Source organism: Peromyscus maniculatus, chromosome 10, assembly GCF_049852395.1.
Source record: "Peromyscus maniculatus bairdii isolate BWxNUB_F1_BW_parent chromosome 10, HU_Pman_BW_mat_3.1, whole genome shotgun sequence".
Taxonomy (NCBI): domain Eukaryota; kingdom Metazoa; phylum Chordata; class Mammalia; order Rodentia; family Cricetidae; genus Peromyscus; species Peromyscus maniculatus.
Genome location: NC_134861.1, coordinates 46,608,284 through 46,623,153, shown reverse-complemented (window position 1 = coordinate 46,623,153; position 14,870 = coordinate 46,608,284). Strand labels below are relative to the sequence as shown.

Here is a 14,870-nt window from a genome sequence, read left to right as displayed (position 1 = left end):
TTCTACCCACTTAGCTTCAGATCCTGACATTCACCCAGTTATCAAAGCATGAGCTAAGTGCAAAACGTCATCTAGGATGCTTCTCAAAGCTTGTACATACCCAGATGCTCTTGCAAGTATTCTCCCTATGTAGTCTTATATGGGGCTCCAAATGATTAGAAGAACTTTGAGTGATTTACATACATTCTAAAGTATTTAAATTCAAAACCACTTCTAGGGGCATGACTATATCTTTCCCCAAATGTAGTTCAAGGATTCATACTTTCATGTCCTATCTCAAAAATGTTTCATTTGCCGATAGTCACCTCTTGGGTCATTCCCTGAAAGCTAAACTAAAAGCCTTGCTCCTTCAAATGCAAATTCACCACCACAAATGATCTCTCACACATTTCACTCTTGAATTGACACTCCTCCAACCTCTGCCCCAATAGTATGTTTATTATTAAACATTGTCATGTCATATCATATTTGTGTGCCTGCCTCCTTCCCTTAGATTTTATTCAAATGATCTTTTTATTCACCTGTTTATAACCTCTATAGAACATGTTTAATTGGCATAAACTAGTAACTATACATCAGCAATTTGAATAAGTAGTCATAATTCAATTTAATTACCCATCCCTTGCCAAGGAAACCAGGTTTGTTTGTTTTTTTTTTTAAACATGAGGAACAAACATCTTCTGTATCATTTTGTATCTTTTCTCTCCAAACAAGAGAAAAGTCATTATTCAACAACAAGCCAACCATGTCATGGCTTTAATGTGGCTGCATCTGGCTTTTATTTGAGCCATGGAGAGAATAGTGGAAGTATCCTATGAAAATATTTAGCCTCAGATGTGTAATGTCTCTATTAAGGACTTCTCAGTTCTCCCTTCAGCAAGCCAGCTGGGTAACAGAAATTTCTGGGGGCCAACATGTGTCAAGTCCTAAGCAGGAGTCGAACCAAAGACTATAGTATATTACTTATCACTTGTTCCTCCCACATTCTCTTCACACTACACCAGAGGCAAAAAGCAAAGTCCTTCCTCCTGCATAATTTCACTCTGTGAAAGATCAGTAGTGCCCCACACTCTGTTCCATCGTCACTAGTGTGGGCCCCTGACTTGGGACTACTTCCTAGCCCTGGATAATAATTTATGAGACGTATAAAGTAATGGGCTATCAAGAGAAAATGTTGCATTTTCTAAGTTCCCCTGCTATGCATCTGCATGACGGACTGCAATAACTCCAAGAAAGATTTTTGTCTTTAGAGTAAATAATGTACTTTTTCCCCCAAGTCTCAAAGCCTATATTTAAATGATTATTCATAGGTGCTATGGGAAACTTTAAGCTTTAGCTTGGCAAATCCCAGTGTAAAACGGGTAATGTTTCATAAGCCCTGTTTATGTGTCACCTGCCCAGGAACTCATCATTGCCTCTTACATTATGCTCCTAATTCCCAAGCCAACCTCTGAAATCTATTTATCTCATTATGCACCTGAAGGGTATTTTGTGGCACTGACTCCCATTTACAACATTGTTCCTTTGAGGAATTGTCCCTTAAATTCCCAGTCTAGTGGCATGTAGACACATTTCTACTAGAATTCAGTGGTGCATGGGGAAAATAGGAAGATGAGCACAAGAAGCAATCTTTTTATTCTTAAATACACATTCCAAAAATGACCTTCTCTAAATGGCCATTGCTCATTAGGGGTAAACAATTGTAGCCTGTTCTATGGAGAGAGATTTTCTGAATTTGAAGTGTCTCGTATGCCGGCTGTTCCCAAGATGAAACATAGGCTTGGTTATAAGATTTGACATTGAATCTGAAGCTGTCTGACCTCCTATCTTTATTTTCGATTCTTCTCATAACTTCTTTAAATGTATATCGTAATTAGTATTCTGTAAATGCCTGCATCATAGAAAATATTTTTGTCTTGAAGCAATTTAAAAGCAAATATATTTACAGTTTTGAAATGTAAAATGAGTTATTTTGAAGTAAAAGAAATTCCTTTTTTAATAGTTAATGTAAAGAATTTTTAAATCTCATTTATTTTACCAATCAGTTCTGCTTAAAATTCTTCAGCCTGGTCCACTCTCAACTGTCCATGCTAAGGAAGGGGGATCAGTGACCTGGATAATCTAAAACAGCAGACAATTTTAAAAGCCCTTGTATTTGGCCCAGGCATACTTTACAATCAAACTTTGATTATCTACATTAATGAAAGGAAGAGCAGACACCTTGAGAAAGATGCAACACCAAGACAGTTTTGCTGCACTAGCTTCAGGCATCCCAAGGAAGAGGACCACAAGGTGTAATGAAAGAAAAACAACAGGGTCCCAGCTGTCACCAACAGAGACAACCTATCCAAAATACAAACACATGGTGACAATACCCATATAACCACTCAGAATAATAGTAGTTATTGTTGGAAGCATGGAGTCATGATCAAAAACCCCCAGATTAAAAGGCATGATGCCTTAAATAAAAATTGATTATTAGGGAATGGCAAGACGGTTCAGTGGGTAAAGGTACTTGCCACCAAATCTGATGACCCAAGTTTCTTAAGTGGTACTTAAATGGTAGAAAGAGACAAATAACTCTCACAAGTTGTCCACACACACACACACACACACACACACACACACACACACACACACACACACACACACAATAAAATGAAACATTTTTAAGGAATCAATTGATAGCTTGTAGTTAAAAATACTACTTTTGAGGGTTTGCTTAGCACAAGAACCAAGCTTCCCACTATCACGACTAAGTTGCCAGGGATAGGCTTGGAATAGTAACACAGAGGACAAACCAGAAAACGGATGTGAGACAGAGCAGAAAATCTGGGCTTGAAAATGAGAACACCTGGACCTTTGTCCTCTGCATCTCTTTACTCATGCCAAAGTGAGATGTGCATTCAAGCAAAGAGAACAGCATGTGCAAAGGTACAGAGGCATGAAGGTCATGACATTTTAAAAAATACGCATGCTCCAGTTTGGTTAAAGAATAGGTAGCAATAGAAAATAAACAGAGAGGAAACAGTGGGGGATGGGGTTCATCTGAGAAAAGATTATAATTTTTTTTTTCTGCCATGCAAGTTCAGATCCTATAGAAATAAAAACACAAGGTTTTTTAATGATTATTAAAATAGAGAGAGCACAGTTTGACTGCCCTAAACATCTGATACTACTGAACATCTTTAATATTTACATGAACTGAGATTGGCATTCTTACTATGCCCATTTTACAAACAAGGAAAGGGTGCCTTACAAAGTGTAGTTATTACCCAAGATCTCACAACTGGTAAGTGGTTGAGGTAGGGTGTAAATGCAATATGTACCACATATTCACAGCTGTGATCTCCTTTAAGAATAAGAAGATGGCAGAACTGTAAGAGAGAATGATGGAAGCAACATACACAAGAGATCAGAGGGGCATGGAAAGGAAGGAGGGAGACTAAGAGGAGACGATATACTCTAGAATTAATGGAAAAACTAGAAATCATGAAGAAAGGAGGCATAAGAAAGATGTTTACATGAGCCAGAAACAAAGCCTGACTAAATTAATATGGGCATAAGAGGAAAGATTTTGCATGAGCTGCATGCTGCTGGCTCTGGGATCTATTGATGTTTTAGTCAGTGTCGAAGAGTCACTTTATCTTGTGCATCCATGAACTTAGCTAGACAGCAAGCCCTGTGAGATGGGGAATCCCAGGAAGGGACAACACAACTGATACCTTCTTTCTCCAGCTCAGGGCTGACATGCATCCATTCAAATAAGCAAATACCCAGTCTTAACTGAAGGATTTACTGCGGACAAAAGAATTCGTGAGCAAACGTGGGCCAATATGTAAAGCCCATACTTCAAATAAATTACTGGGATATCATGATTTGTTTCTTGTTTCTCAAGGTTAAGTACATTGACTCTCATTGAGCTTTCTGTGTAACATCCTCGGCACAACTATAAAAGATAAACAAGGGAACAGGGAATGGGAAGAGTGAAAATGCAAAAAAATGCTGTATCGTATCCTGAAAAGGAAATTTTATGTGTTGTGAATATATCTGTAAATATCTTAGTAAAGGTAAACCTGTTTTCAGACCATTGCTATCCTGGTACAAAAACAAAACTGTGTATGCCTAAAGCTTCTGGAAATGAGCAGGGAGAGACTGAAAATATACGTGCCAAAATTTAAGATTCTTGTCTGGCCAGTATTCACCTGAGTTTTTGCTGTATGATTTACAGGCTCTACAGTTAAATTTTTCTTAGAATAATTGTTTTTGCAAAAACAAATATGTAGTCAGAATGTATCTCAATCCCACCTGGCCCCACAGTCCTGCAGATGTTTATAAAATAATCACTCCAAAGCTTATATTAATTACAAACCACATGGCCTGTGGCTTCAGCTTCTGGCTTGCTAACTCTTTCATCTTAAATTAACCCATTCCTATTCATCTGTATGTGGCCATGTGGCTATGGCATCACTGGTCTGCTTGTTGTTGCTCCTTCAGCTGCAGCTGGCATCTCTCTTGACTCCACCCTTTGTCTCTCTGTATCTCTGCTTGGATTTCCCACCTGACTGTAAGCTTTCTTGCCATATGCCAAAACAGCTTTATTTATTATCCAATGGGAGCTACATATAGTCACAGGATACAGAAAGACTATCCCACAGCATTTCCTCTTTTCTGTCTTAAAAAGGGAGGTTTTAATTTTAACATGGCAAAATTATATATAACAAAACAGTTATCAAACAAGAATTACATTTACAATATCTAGTCTACTTGTATTAGGAAAAATTAAAGAAAATATTCTATCTTCTATCCTATATTTGTGAGTCTAATGTTTTATATCTAATTTACCTTTTATCATGATTAAGCTATAACTATCGAGTCTTCAACTCCATCAAAGACCGCAGAAGAATATAGTATTACCTGAGTAAACAGGAAATGCATTGCAAGCAACTTCCATAATTCTAGAAATGACAGAGACCTCTGGCTGCCTGGACAGTAATCCAGAGTTCCTCTGTAACATTGGGGTATCTATCTTCAGCCTATTGGCCCAGAGTCTCTGGCATAGTTTTTAGTGAAGCAGGAAATTTTAAGGACTAATTTACCCATTCTGGTGAAGCTTGTCCGTCACCTCTCCCTGTGTCCTCTGGCAGTTTCTTCTGTGAAGCAGAAACCTGAAGACCATCTGGCCTTGCAAAGTTCAGTGGTCACCTTCCTATGAGTCCTACATGTCCAGTTTATACAACATACTGTCAAGCAGTCCAGACAAGAGCAGTTTTGTGTCCAAATGGCTAACTTTTGCCATAAAGAAGCAAACTCCATCATCTTCTCTGAAGTAATTGGGGCTGCCAGGAGCAGACATGCCTTACTGTCCAGAAAAACCTAAGTTTTTAAAACATTTTAAATGCCATATTCTGTAGGTCTTTGAAGTGTTTGAAGATTATTTATCTCATTGAAATATATCTTTGTATACCTAAAAAACTTAACTATAAAAACAAGACAATAAATTTGATTATCATAGATGACTATTAATCTGTACTTCTTAATGATACTTTATAATTTTAAATGAGTTGCAGAAACATAATACCTTAAACAAGAGTAGAAATATACATACAATATAATAAAATCGACCTTAAATTTGTATTAATAAGCCAAAATCCATACCAGTGTAAAGTATTTTCAGATTAACAGTTGTTTTTTGGATTAAAGTAGATTCAATAATCTACCCTTTTTCTTATCATTTCTATATCCTATTCCCCTTTGTTCTTTTAGAACGAGATTGACTATGACCAATAACAATTTGTAACCAATGTCCTAAACAAAGACAAACATCCATAATCTATTTTGGGGAAGGGGAGATGTGGGCATAGTCCTCTAGGCTACTTTGTGTTGATTGTGGGTGCTGTTAATCTTATGGAGATACTGAGAAAATTCAAGATAATGATCAAGTCCTGGGAAGACCAGCTATAACCCTTGTTGACAGATACCATCTGTCAAGGTTCAGGAGGTCTGACTTGATCAAATCTGATCCATCTTAACCCGGAACAAATCCATAGCCTCTTGCTTCCTGTGGAAAGCAGAGTCTCCTTTCCAAAGTAACATATCTTTAGACCCAAATTTTGTAGTAAATATACCTTTACAATATGTATATTGGTTTACCTCAGCAGCCTTTACAATCAAATGTCTCTCTCCAGTTAAAAATCTCAAAGACAATATAATCCAGACTCTCTGTAATTTCTATCTTCACATGGCTTATTATATTTTTATATATTATTTTATTTTTTAAGACTTTATTTTGTTTTTATGACTATCTATGTCCTTTCTCTTCTCTCTCTCAAGCCTACGATAAGCAAGCATTCAATTCAGATTCCTGTCAATACAAAAGGATGTACAAGAAGAAAATTGGAACTTTATGAGTAAATACCACATAGTCAGTAGTTATGGCAATGGCTACTTTTCAGAATTGCCTAGGAAGCCAACTAAGAAACAAGAGAACTTTTTTCTGTCTTGTTTTTTTCTTTTCTTTGAGAAAGGTCACAAGGGTAGAGGAGTGGACTGGGAAGACTGGGAAGTCAGGGTGCATTATGTGAAACTCCCAAATAATCAATAAAAATATTATATTGGAAAAAAAGAAAATTCTGTGCATTAAGAAATAGAGGTAAGAGATTATGACAAATGACTGAGTAAATGATCCCAGGGACAAATGCACAGATCTATGGCCTCACTCAAGACACACTGACTGACCACCCACCCCCAAGCACATTTCCCCACATTAGCTGAGTTTTTTATTTCCTACTGTTAGACTGTCTGAAGTTCCATTATTGTCTTGTTTCCTTTGTTTGTTCAGGTGGCTGTAGTAGAGCAGCAGAATCTGAATAGCTGAAAAGCTGTGGCCTGGGTACCAGCTTGCTCAGATTTGAGGGAGGTCATCTTTCTGGTTCAAGGGGAGTATCTTTGGGTTGAGCTCTCACTGGGCAGAAGAAAGAAGTCAGGCCTCTGGATTTCTTCTATAAGGCAGACAGACCATCAATGAAAGACTCACACTGATGACTAGAGTATCTACCTACAAATTTAGTAGAGAAGCTAGGAAGATATACAGATATACAGTACCCCCAAAGAGATATACAGTACCCTCAAAGTGTAGGCCAATAAAATTTTTAGAACTTGGGTGCCTTAGTGCTGACAGGAGACTGATATTGGCAAAAAGAAGAGGGAACTCATTTTGTTCATTAATTTTAAATAATACCTCATTGCTTAAGAAGCGCTCCCATATGTTAATACATGTTAATAAAGACTTATACATAAATGAATATTATATTAAGGTCTTTATTTATGTTAATAAAGATTTCAAGTTCATTACAGAGTGGAACATACATATTTAATTCTTTTCCCTCTCACACTCCATTGAAATGACAGTAAATAAGATCCACAACTGAGCTTACATTAAAAAGGTCCCAATAGAACATCACATTTACTCAAGTACTTCTGGAAAATGGAAATAAAACCAATTCATCAGAGAAGCTAAGACAAAGGACTCATGGACTCTAGAGAAAGCTGGAGAAGATTGGAAAGCTTCTGCTTGACAACCTCTGAGGCAGTCATCACAGGGGACAGCAGAGTGACCTCCCATCCTGGTAATTAATCCAGGAATCATCTGTGCCACTGATGGCCTGCTGGGTTCACCTCCTCCATCAACAAGACAATGCTACCTCTACCCCATGTGCATGTCCTAAGAGATGCTTCATGAGAGTGATAGATGTTATCAGGAAGGATTATATCATGCATAATGGGGCAGGAGAGAGAGAGAGAGAGAGAGAGAGAGAGAGAGAGAGAGAGAGAGAGAGAGAGAGAGAGGCAGCAGCGGCACAAAGGTAAATACAAACTTTTTAAAGCCATCACATGCTGTGGGATATTCTGTATGGCAAATGTGTTGCTCTGATTGGTCAATAAATAAAATACTGATTGGCCAGTGGCTAGGCAGGAAGTATAGGTGGGACTAACAGAGAGGAGAAGAGAAAGAACAGGAAGGCAGAAGGAGTCACTGCCAGCCACCACCAGGACAAGAAGCATGTGAAGATGCCGGTAAGCCACAAGCCATGTGGCAAGGTATAGATTTATGGAAATGGATTAATTTAAGATATAAGAACAGTTAGCAAGAAGCCTGCCATGGCCATACAGTTTGTAAGCAATATAAGTCTCTGTGTTTATTTGGTTGGGTCTGAGCAGCTGTGGGACTGGTGGGTGACAAAGATTTGTCCTGACTGTGGGCAAGGCAGGAAAACTCTAGCTACAGTCACATCTGACAGTTTCTAAGATCTAAATATTGGTTAGCTCCTCCACATACGTTGTACCATCTGTGAGGATTGACTGTCAACCCCCTCAACTAACAAACAGAATTCTGTTCTTTGCAGGCATCCCTGTTCTAGTTGATGATGCCTATCTAATTTAAAGGAAGTCTAAATAGGCTGCTGCGATTAATCAGCATATTAGTTCATTCATAAATATCTTAGGATCTTCAGGCACTGGATGAAAACAACCAACATGAAAGAACCAAAATAAGTGAAACTAGGAAGGGAATGTACTATGGTCTACACCTGTAATACCAACATTCAAAAGGCTGAGTCAAAAGGAGTTCAAAGTATCAAATTTCAAGCTAGCCTGCACTACACAGCAAAACTTGTCTCATAAAAAGTCTCACAAATCATAAACTTTTTTTAAAAAAAATAAGTTTTTTTAAATTTTTTTCCTCTTGCTGTTTTTTCTTTTTATCCCTCCTCTTTTCTTTTTTCAATCTTCTTTTTCTTTTTTAAATATTTTTTGCTATTTTATCTTTTGCAAATTGACAAGTCATAGTTAGATGTATTTGTGGACTATAAAGTGATGCTATGATCTGCAACACTTTCAGGGATGAACCAGCTAAGTATTCCTTCAAATACTTAGTTTGTTAATTTGAGAACTTTGAAATGTACATTCTTGGCAATTTTGAAATGTGCAGCACTCAGTTTTCCACTATATTTGCCATGCTCTAAGTAAACATGTATTATTCTTGCCTAAGTCTTTACCATCATCACCTCATTCCCCCTACTCCTAAACCTCTGCAGCCACCACTTCCCGCTCCTAACCGTTCGATTGTGTTAGATCCCACAGTAAGTGAGAACCTGCAGCATTCTCTTTCCATACCTGGCTTTTTTAATTGAGTATGTGATTGTCCATTTCTACCCATGATGACAGGAGTGGTTTGGTTGTGTTTTGTTTTGTTATGTTTTTCATTTCCTATTTAAGGCTGCATGGTGTTTTATCGTATACAGACACCATGTTTTCCTGGCTATTCGTCTATTGGTGAGCACAGGTTAATGCCACACTTGGCTTATGGGAAACATTACAGCGAACATAAGAGTGCAGATTTCTCTCCAACAAACTTATCTCAAACTTTAGGATAAATACCCAAAAGCGTAGCTGCTAGATTGACAACTTAATTTCCACACTAGCAATATTAAAGAGTCATAAGGATAACAGTATTCGAGAAACAAAGCATGACTTTCTAAAGAAAAAAAAAAGGCAACTAAATAATTTGTTCCTAAAAATTATAAAACTGATTGGTGCAACCAAATACTTAATAGAGGGGCTGGAAAAAATGGAATGAATGCAGCTAAATTCCCCCATACTGCTAAGGACATTCATTTGGAAGAAAAGGTTGAGGAAAGTAACCCAGAGAAGAATCACAAAATGTTAAGAGTCTCCAGTGTTCCTACAATGAAATAAGCAAGAGGTAGGAAGACAGGTGGGCATATACTACACCAGACGAGCAATTTGCAGGTGAGACATCTGAGGCTCAAAGAAGCTAGTATTCAGTGCTGTACAGTCTGTAAGCAGTCTGGTATGCTGCTGAGGCATCAGTCATTCTCTGAACTCAAGGCTGAAATTCAACCACCATCATAAGCACAGACCCAGTTGCCCCACCCCCCACCCCTGCTCTGGCTTATATCTCCTAGTCTACACCTACTCTTTGTATCTGGCATGAGGTTTGTAAGTGGATATCAACTGATGCACATTTGAAGGTCATTATTGCCCGAACCTACACTTTTTTCCATTGTCAATAACATGGTATGAACAAAAAAATCAGTAATTTGAGATTTTTGTGGATCTCAAATTTAAAACCAGAAGAATAAAATAAAGATTATGCCATAGAATGACTCTGAAACCTGCCCCACAGGCTCATGTGTTGAACTCTCAGTCCCCAGCTACTTGTGTTTTGTTCTTTTGGTTAGGCTGTGGCATATTTAGGAAGTGGGACTTGGCTGGTAGAAGCACATCACTAGGTGTGGGCCTTTGAAGGTAATGTATGTCCCTGGTTCCCATCTGGTTTTCTTTGCTTCCTGGCCAACTGCCATGTGAGCATGCCTACACCTTAATGGCTGCTGTAATGCTTTCTTCATCATGGTGGACTGAAATCTCTCTGAAACTGTGATCCAAAATAAAAGCTTTCACAAATGAAGCTGCTTCTATTAGGTATTTTGTTACAGAAGCATGAAAAGTCAAAGTTGATATGACAGAAACAACCTCTATTAGTTAAACTATGGTAGATTTCATGTGTAAATTTTTCTCTTCTTCATTTTCCTAATGCAACAAGAGGTAAACACTCAAAATTTGTTTACTTTTTTCTTTCTTAGGTGACCTGAACAAAGAACAGCTCTATCCAGCAAGGATTATTCCAGAAAAAAATACAAAGGTGGCCACTCACCTAATCCCAAACAGAATCTTTAATTCAAATTGGTAGAAAATTTGTCATGAGGAACATGACAAATAGTTGGATTTGGTTGAGCAGAAAAAAGAAAACAGGAAGCAGAGTTTGTGCTGGCATTTACGGCAGGTAAATAAAATGTGCCTCTTGTGTGGACTCACTGAGTTTTTAAAAGGAGGGGGAAAGAAACAGTCAGTATAGACTGGTCATAAACTTGACCTAAATCCTACTCATATAACTACCCTGTTCATTCTCCTGCTTTTAAAATGTAAACATAACTTCAAATCTCTCAGCTACAGGATTCTATCTTTGACAAACCAGAGTAAGAAATAGTGAAAGACAAACCCGGGTTTCTGCAACCATGAAACCAAAGTCACAGTTAAATCAAAAGTAAACACAACACGGACACCAGTGCAGCATGAACGACTCATAATGACACTCATAAAGCTGAGGCCTTTGCCTTCTTTAGAACCACAAACCCAGGCCCCACTAGGAAGCCTTAATGGTCTAGTTTGGGGCTTGTAGGGTTTTACAGAGCACACTCACCCCTTAAGAGCCTTCTCCAAAATCACCTGCAGTCACAAGCTTCTAAGGGTCATAGAATCAGGTTCTAAATGTCATTTTCACAGATCCTCTAGGGCACAGAGAGGGAATGAACATGGCATCACTGAGCTCCTCGCAGCTGTCTTCCTTACCTGCCATCCTGCCCTAAAGAGGACAGACTCAGCCTCGTGAAGGGTTAAAAATCTTGGCGAGTTTTCTACGCTTAAAATGATGGCAAGTCTCACTTCAGTATGTAAAATGATTGTCTGCGTTTTCTTCCCTGTCTCTTTACTCCAACAAATACATTTTATAGGCCGTGCAATGTTCTTTACAACTCACCTAAAACGCATAATTTTCCTCCTGCTTATACCACTTATTTATTATTTATTTATGAGATTTATATTGTGCCTTCCTCCAAAAGGCCCAAGGCACTGCACAGCAAACCATTATATAATAAACATTAAACTCTTCTTCAGAACCATAAACAGTGAAGTGGCCAGAAGAGAGGCAGAAGGAATAAGAGGCACAAGAGGAAGGCTGTGGTTCTGGTGAAATAGATAACCAAGCCACAGATATATTGGGAAGGGTGATGGCAAGGCCAGGCCCTGTGCCTCTAGACTGACCCCACTTGCAAAGATTCTGACACTGCCCTTGGTTCCAAACCAAAGATCCACAATATCTCAATTTTGAGTGCAAGAATCCCTCATAGCTCCCAAGAGAGTGAAGACAAATACACCTACTCAGACAGTCATGCTTTAAAAATAGCCGGGCGGTGGTGGCGCACGCCTTTAATCCCAGCACTTGGGAGGCAGAGGCAGGCGGATCTCTGTGAGTTCGAGGCCAGCCTGGGCTACCAAGTGAGTTCCAGGAAAGGCGCAAAGCTACACAAGAGAAACCCTGTCTTGAAAAACCAAAAAAAAAAAAAAAAAAATTGGTGGAAAATAGATATGAGGTGATGTTTCAGAACAAAATCATTGAATTGCTAAATTGTTTTCACAAATACCATTGCTCAATGGCTGTGACTTGCAGAGGTCCCATAAGCTGAAGTATAACAAAAATTCAAAGAGTTCCCAAATGAAAAAGTGATGAGCTGAACTCAGGTTTTAAACTCAGGCCATGCTGATCTGGGATGTGTCCTTCCTGCATGTATAATTTAAACAATGGTGGAAGATAAGGCTAGGTTCTCTCTCTCTCTCTCTCTCTCTCTCTCTCTCTCTCTCTCTCTCTCTCTCTCTCTCTCTCTCTCGGCAGCTGCTCAAAGAAATAGTAGAAAACATGAAAGGCGTGGGGAGTGCGTAATTTATAGTCAAAGCAAGAAATAAACATTCCCACTAAACGAAGCAGATGATGGTGCTCTGCTTACCAGTACAGACTGGGGTGTGCATAGCAGACAGAGAAAAATAAATGATAGTATTTTGTGTTAATGTGAGCATTTGTGTTCGTGTTAATGAGCAACATGCACTAGGCATTCTGTGCTCCAATTACATATGCTCACCCAGACAACTTCTATAGGGTGAACATCACGAGTTCCATGTTCTACAATTAAGGAAACTGAGAAACTAGTATTTCATCTTCCCTTGTTATGATAAGAGTTTTTGAATCCTGACTGGTTCAGGGAACAAGCCAATTCATAAATCATTTCTTTGCTCAAATAAACTCTACTAAGATCAATTTGTCTAAAGTTTCCCTTTTAACAGATTGTAATCAGAGGAGAGATCTGAACTACATATACAGGAAGCCCAGAGAAGCACCAAACATAGTTTTGAAGGACCCATCCGATCCATTGATATTTTGCAGCATATGAGGTCATGGGTGAGTTCTCTATCAAATTTGAGCTTCATAGACTTACGGTTTTTTGAGACCTTTAGCCTTATTTAAACAACTTTTTACTAGACAGAATCTAGGGAAGGATTAAATAAAATAACTCAGTTAAATCCAACAAGACTCCTCAAGACCATATCTTTGGGAACTGGAAAAATGGCTCAGTGGGTAAGAGCACTGGCTTCTCTTCCCAAGGACCTGGGTTTGATTCCTGCCACCCACATGGCAGCTTATAACTGTTTGTAATTCCAGTTCCAGAGGATCTGTTGCCCTCTTTCCATGAACACCAAGAACACATAGGGTATATGGACCTATGATCAGGCAAAACATCCGTACACATAAAGTAACAACTTTTTTTAAAAGAAATTATCTTTGGAAAAACAAGTCTGGAACTATATTTTTAGGAGTTCTCTAGGTGGACTACAACTGCATTGTCAGAGTACCTAAAAAATAGATACCTTTTTTAATAAGATCATTTTTTGTAGTGATTAGGAGTCTTATTTGCCATCATACCCCAAACATCATGACCAGATGGACTTTAATACTGATGGAGTATCTTTATTGCCTTAAACTTTTAGTTGTTTGAGTTGGATAAATTTTTCTTATAGACATTCTTGATTAGAAGAGTACTCTTATTTCTTATCACATTTTCCTAATGTCTACCACAATATTCTCCCCAATTAGGTTGTGTCTACTCAGGAATCACAAATGCAGTATCCTTGGTATATCAAGTGGCCTCACTGTGGTTAAAATAGAAAAAAAATGTGGGGAAGAGAGCATAAAGAAGCTTGAGAGATGATTCACTGATGAACAGCACTTGCTATTCTTGTACAAGATGGGGTTTCAGTCCCCAGCACCCACATGGTGGCTCATAACCTTCAGCTCTGGGGACTCCAAATGCCCTCTTCTTACCTCCTTGGGCACCAGACATGCACGTGGTTGGTACACATACACTCATGTAGGCAAAACACTTATATGCATAAAATAATATGAAAATCAAAAAAAATTTAAGACAAAGAGTCATCCAATTAATTTGACACTGGGAATTCTGAAGCCAATGCGGATACCAAACAAGTTCACTACAATGGTGACCATGATGGAAGTGCCAGGGTTGATGTGAGCTTTCAAGACAAAGAGGCTAACAAGGAAGGAAGACTTAAAATCAACAAAATTTCACCCGGAGCTCTTTATATGCAAAGAGAATAGAAATCTAGCTTAAATGTAAATGAACTACAACCTAACTTAAAGGGTATTTTTTTAATTGTGGTTTTTTTAATTTTAAAAAACATAATAAAGTACCATGTATTTTGCTGAAATCCATTTCTCCTTTCCACTTGCTCCCTATATTGCCCTTAAATTCAAGTCCTTTTCGTACACACACACACACACACACATATACATATACATAATATACATATACATATATATACACACACACATATATATATGTATATATACATATATATATCCTACTGAGTTCAATCAGTGTCATGGGCATCCTATCAGGTGGCTTATCTCTAAAGAAAACTGAGTCTCCCTCCCGCAGCAGCTTCTGACTCCATGACTCAACTAGGGGTGGGCCTTGTGAGCCCTTACCCATCCCTGCTGGGATGCTGACCAGTGTGGCTCTGTGCAGGTTATGTGCAGCAATCAGAGCTGTTAAGAGCTCTGTGTGTACAACATCTCTGTCAGAAGGCACTAAAATAGCAAAGCCTGGGGCAATCTTTGAAGCCAAGCTGTCAGTCAAATCAGAGGCTCCAAACTGTAAGAC

The 14,870-nt window shown here is 38.4% G+C and overlaps 1 protein-coding gene and 1 long non-coding RNA gene across 4 annotated transcripts in view; one reads left to right on the top strand and one right to left on the bottom strand.

The window, feature by feature from the left end:
- LOC102928098 (cytosolic beta-glucosidase) overlaps positions 1-14,870 on the bottom strand; it is a 142,617-nt gene that overhangs the window by 124,401 nt on the left and 3,346 nt on the right. The gene's annotated exons all lie outside the window — the stretch shown is intronic.
- Positions 7,898-14,430, top strand: LOC143267603 (uncharacterized). The gene is made up of 4 exons (XR_013042897.1): positions 7,898-8,076; positions 10,665-10,864; positions 12,961-13,090; positions 13,784-14,430. It is a non-coding gene; the product is annotated as an uncharacterized LOC143267603 (long non-coding RNA).